The following is a 6,047-nucleotide window of genomic DNA, read 5'->3' on the forward strand; positions in this document are numbered from 1 at the left end:
GTAGATGTGTGATTTTTCTCTTAGGTTGGGGTTTTATTGAGGAGCTCTTTCTTTAAAAAAAAGTTAGTAGAAAGTCTTTTGGAAAGTTTAAGATTAGGACTTTCATAAATTTTATGATGTACTTCAGTTAAAAAATTTAAGCTCTTAAATTTAAGAATATAAATATGAATCAATTTTCTTGTATCTTTATATCTATTTTCAAATGCATTTCTAAGAGAGTTGTTGATTATCACATAGTGTCAATATTCAATTTGCAAATAGATCTCATTATCCTAACACAATCAATCAACCTAGGGGAAGAGACTCATTAAATAAGAGGGGGTCCAATAATAGAATACATGTACTAATAGTCCATCACACATGTACTAATAGTGGATCATTTTTAGTTTTTAAAACTTTTTTGGTTGATGATTGACCAATTTGTCTACCAATATTGGAACATTTTCTAAAGACTACTAGAGCATTTAACCACAAGTACTAGTGTTTTTTGAGTGAGCTACTATTGGTGCATGAATATAGTGGGTTCAAGGGTTTGGACCACTTTGTACAATACCCAAATATTGAAATCTTAACTTTAAGCTCTTTAGTCACCTACAGAAGTACACTGAAAAATCAAATTAGGTAAATAATTAGAGTTCTAGGGGTAACTAGGGTTTTTCTTCTAGTCTTTGTACCATAGAATTGCCAGGAAGAAAATAGGTCATGGCTGCAATAAATTTCTGTCTGTATAAGAGTATAGATCTTTAGTCACCTACAGAAGAAAAATCAAAATAGGAAATTTTTTTAGAGGTCTAGGGCTAACTAAGACTTTTACCCTAGAATCTGCATTATGGAATTTAAATAGGTCATGGCTACAATGAATGTTAAATAAGAGTGTAGCAAATTATAAATATCCACCTAACTTGTACCATGAAAATACGTATGCAATTGTCTTTTACTAATAGGGTTCAAAACATTTAAAATTGTAAGCATTAAGATCTTTAGAAAGTTTAGTTTTGTTAGCAATATACTATATGTAATCTATGATGACTAAGTTATCTACCTCTAATATTTAAAGAGAAGTATGAGCATTCATGGAAACTTGAATTTGACACACTGAGTTGCTTTTATTTTTTCAATATTTTGGATATATGATGCTTGAATTCTCTTCTTTTAAAATTTGAAAAAAATAAGATTAGAGGTTTCATGAATTTTTTATTCATTTCAGCTTAAAGCTCTTAAATTTAAGGATATAAAAATAAGTCAATTTTGGTGCAAATTATTTTGCTCTAATTTTTTCTTTTAAAATTTTGACGTAATTTCTAATCCCGCCCTTTTTTCACCACCTATTAAAAAAGGTTCCTACTTAGTCTAAAACAAATATATACATTTATCATGGGACATTTTTCTCCTTAGAAATAGAACTTAAGCGGCCCTTCACATGACCTATTTTATTTACTTTTATCTAAAGTAGAAGCTAATGGCTTGTTCATGGAAATTGAATTCTAATTTGGATATATTTCTATATGAAGGGTTTTCTTTAAGTTAATTTAATAATGGGACGTTGTATGCTTTTATTTCTATTGAAAAACCATACAATATAGTAAAATGAAATAAGTGAACATGGAAATCAAGGTCTATTAATTTGAAATCTCTATTTAAACAATGAGTTGGATTATGAACTTCATTGATAGTCTTTTAGAGTGTCTTGTGTTGCTGAAGAAAATAATGAAACATTTATTTTCTTATAAAGTAAGTAATGAATCATATATTCATTCTTATTGTATTCATTTTTGTTTATTTTGATTCTTATATTTTGAAATGCATATTGGAAAATGGAAAGAAAAAGATGTTTCATTGCATTGTTCATTTTTTGTCAAAGTTGAGGCTTTGGGTTTAGTGATCCCAATGGTTAGTGCTCAAACTCAGTGTGAGCCAAATAATCATTCAAACTAATGAAAATGACATATATTGAAAAAATATTTGGAAAAAATAGGTCTAAAAAACATATAAAAAATATTATTCAATTATAAATATGTGTTAAATATATATGAATTGGATTCCTATGAATTATGAATCCACAATGAAATGACAAAAACAAAATATATAAAAATAAAAAATATTTATAAAAAAAGAACCAAAATGATGTAAAGATAATAAATTTGCATGGTATGAAAAGAAATTATTTATATGAAATCCATAAATTCCAAACATCAGTAAAGCATTTAACAAAGCCACACAAGAAAATCATTGTTACATTTAACAAAGCTACACAAGAAAATCATCTTTACAAATAGATGATACTGAAGAATTATTGATTTGGATAAGTCCAAAAAAAAGTCAAATAAGAATAAAGGATTTAGAGGGTTTTCAGAATTGTTCGTTAATAATAAGAAGTTAACATTTTTTCATTGAAATAGCTTATTAGCTAAATACTTGATTATTTTGATAGTCATGTACAAATATAATGTTTATAAACAATTAAATCTAAATAAACATTAATATTTTATTTTATAGATAGAGTCTACAATACACAATTGTAATTTATTTTTAAAATAAAATATTATAATTATTGATATATTATAAATAAATTATAATATGAAAATAGTAATATTTTCATAATAATAATATAAAATAATGTTTCTTAAACAATTACTTAATATAAATAATATTATATTTCTAAAAATTTTGAATGAAAAAAATTATATTATAAGAAAATAAATATAAAAATATAAAAATCAAAATCAACTACTTACATTAAAAATTTATTAAACAGATATAAATCACATTAGTCTAATATAAATTAGTCTTTATTAGTTTTAAAATCTATGGGACCATTAAAAAAGTATTAAACAAATATGAATCACATTCAGTCTTGAAAATATTGGTTTTAAAATCCATGTAAAGTTAATAGTTTGATAAAGAAATTTAAAGAATGAATAATTTGAATAATAGTATTTAGCCTACTTGCAAGTACTAATAAAAATAACATGTCTGATTTGGAAAGAAATTCAAATGATTGATATTTAGCTTCTGTTAGATTGAAGATTCTTTTGTTGAAAATTGTTATTTTAATTTGACTAATGATTCATACTTATTTAGAGCCTTCGCGATGTTGCTTTGTTTGGGGAATGTATGTTTTTCGTCTATGTTTTCTTTTGATAATAGCCATGGAGAGTACATATATTGTGCTTTTTAACTTAAAATTGGATGAGTCCCTTAATCTGAACAATTGCTTATATACTTTAGGAATATGTGCATCAGGTAATTGTACCTTCAAATATCAATTGAATGTTGTCTAATAATTTAGAAGTACTGTAATTTAAAATTTGAGGTGGTGATAATTTGGAAAATCTTAATAGTATTAAATAATTTAGTTGCTTTCATAATTTATGTTAGAATTCATTTTTTTTTTAAAATAATATTTTTATAATCATTTGTAGAATACTTTATGGTTCTAAATAATCTAAAATAATATTTCAATTTACATATTTCCTATAAAAAGGTTGTAACTAAGCTTTTATATATACATGATTTGTGGGTAAATCTAGCTAGAATTTGAAAGGATTTTGTAAAAACAATGCAAGCTGACCATATAAGGAACAATCTATGCATTGTTTTGACCATGGCTAACCCTTATAAGTTATCCATCCCTTCTACATATATGTATACAAACAATAATTGTCTTGAAGTGAGCAATCCATGTGCATTTTGTTTGAGAGGTCTCACTCTCAACTGATTCAGTTTGGATTCCTAAGTGTTTATGGTCTTAGCTTTTGTTTGAAATCTTACATATACTTTTCCTAGTCTTGATGTATGTGAACTTGAACTTGAACTTTTTCAGTTGAATATGTCTTCATAAAGGTTGTGGAGTTCCCTTATCAATATGTAGCTAAACAAAATTATTACTCTACATAAAAGTTGCCCTGGGCAACTGTGTGATAATTGAAGCAACATTTAGACTTTGAATCATGGATTACATCTCCTGACAATTGAATAACATTAGATAGATATTATCTTTAATTCCAAAGCACTTATATTTGTTATAAACTTTGATTTTTTTTAGATAAATAAATAAGTAAAAAGTAGAGAGTAAATTATACTAAATATGAAAATAATAAAAAATAATAAAAAGGATAGGAGAGTTTAATTAAATGTTTTAATATAGCTCATTGGCTGATGGAATTAAAGTAATATTCTGTATAAATTGTTAAATGGTTGAATTGTGTATTTATTTCTTATCTTAACACATAATTTTTTTTTTATGCTAAAAATTGTATATTCATTTGGTCTCATGCTGTATCATAAAATCAACAAATCCATGCGTGATCAATTATACCTAATATGGACAAATAGAGTCAAAAAAAATTCAATGAACATCCACTAAAATAAGACAACCTTTCTATTTAGACTTTTATCATTTGTAAATGAAATCAAATCCTTTTTAGCATCAATTATTTTAATTTCACCTAATATGAAGTAGGGGAGAGGACCCAATAGTTGTGCAACTTAATGTTGCACTTCTAAAAATCCTAGGTGAAGATTTCAAATCAGTTTCAATTTTGTACAACAACTTACTTCGCAATTTCATTGCTTACAAATATGGTTTCAAAGCCACATCATCAAATACGGTCTCACATCAACATATTTTTTTTCCAAGGTGTTCAAATTAATGCAAAATAAAAGTGGCCAATGGTGGTGCAAGAGAGACACTCATACTTCAAATGTCATCACATTATTGGTTTTTTTAAAAATAAAAAATATACATTTTATTCAATTATAAGTAGTCATCATCAGTAATAACAACTTTGTAGTCACAATTATAAGTGCAATCTTGTGAAAAAAATTGAATATCAAATTAACAAATGTAGATATTAAATTAACATATTGTAATATTAAATTAAAAACTACTATGAAAACTATTAACATAGGATATCGAAAACCTCTAGAATCAAAACGAAGCATTTAATATATAGTGAAGTGGACTTTGTTAGAAAGATTAGGATAACTAAGAAGGGGGTGAATCAATTGTCCTCAATTCTAGATGTACAAATTCAACTTTAACAACTTTAAACAACTTATTCAAACTCACAAATTCACTTGGCCAATATAGTAATTCATCAATAATCTAACTTATCATATTATCACTTAGCTCTTTGTTTAGTATATGTTGAATAACATAAACATATGACAGTAAATAGTATGAAATGTGAAAACAACATTCACACAAGTATGACACAAGGATTTAATGTGGAAACCCAATTTAGGAAAAACCACCAAGTAACATGCTACCACTTTATACTCTTCTAAAGTGGGTTCGACTAAGAGCCAATCCTATTAAAGGTTACAAAACACACTATTAGGTGTGACCCTATCAAAGGATTTAATCACCCTATTAGGAGTGGCCTTGTTAGAGGTCTTTAGAACATCCTATTAGAATGCCACCTTGATTAAATAATTTACAATATGACTATTAGGTCAACTGTGATTAAAGGATTTTACCTTCACAATGGTTAGAAAGTAATAGCTAGCTTGATCTAATAAAATGTAACTCACTTTGCAAATTCAGATCTCCATTTGGCTCATTCTTGGTTCATTGACTAGACTTCATCACATTCTCCATCTCTAATCTCTAATATTCTTGGCTGCTCTTCAAGCAATCACTCTTTCACAAACTTCTAACTTTTCCTCTACAACTCTATTCTTCATAAGTTTGCTAGCCAAACATCTCTTATGTCTCCTTAAATAGATAGATTTAATCTTTTGTCAGCTAAACATAATGGTAGATCTTAGGGTTTGATCTGATTCATTGAATATGTCCATCATTTTGTCCTTCTTCTTCTCTTCAAACTTCTAGAAACTTCTCATTGGATCCTTTCTTTAGATCACTTAACAAACTTCATTCATGCATTAAATGTTGCAACTTATTAATTCTTATCTTTTACGCATTTTGACCAATCTGTAAATTCGACAGTGCCAGCCTCAAATCTTGATTCTTTCACAAACAGTCAAAATGTTGACCCTCAATCATCACTATGTTCTTCATCTCGATTATCACTAGGTAGCTT

Source organism: Cupressus sempervirens, chromosome 8 (genome assembly GCF_028749045.1).
Source record: "Cupressus sempervirens isolate cs-2001-9-10 chromosome 8, ASM2874904v1, whole genome shotgun sequence".
NCBI classification, from domain to species: domain Eukaryota; kingdom Viridiplantae; phylum Streptophyta; class Pinopsida; order Cupressales; family Cupressaceae; genus Cupressus; species Cupressus sempervirens.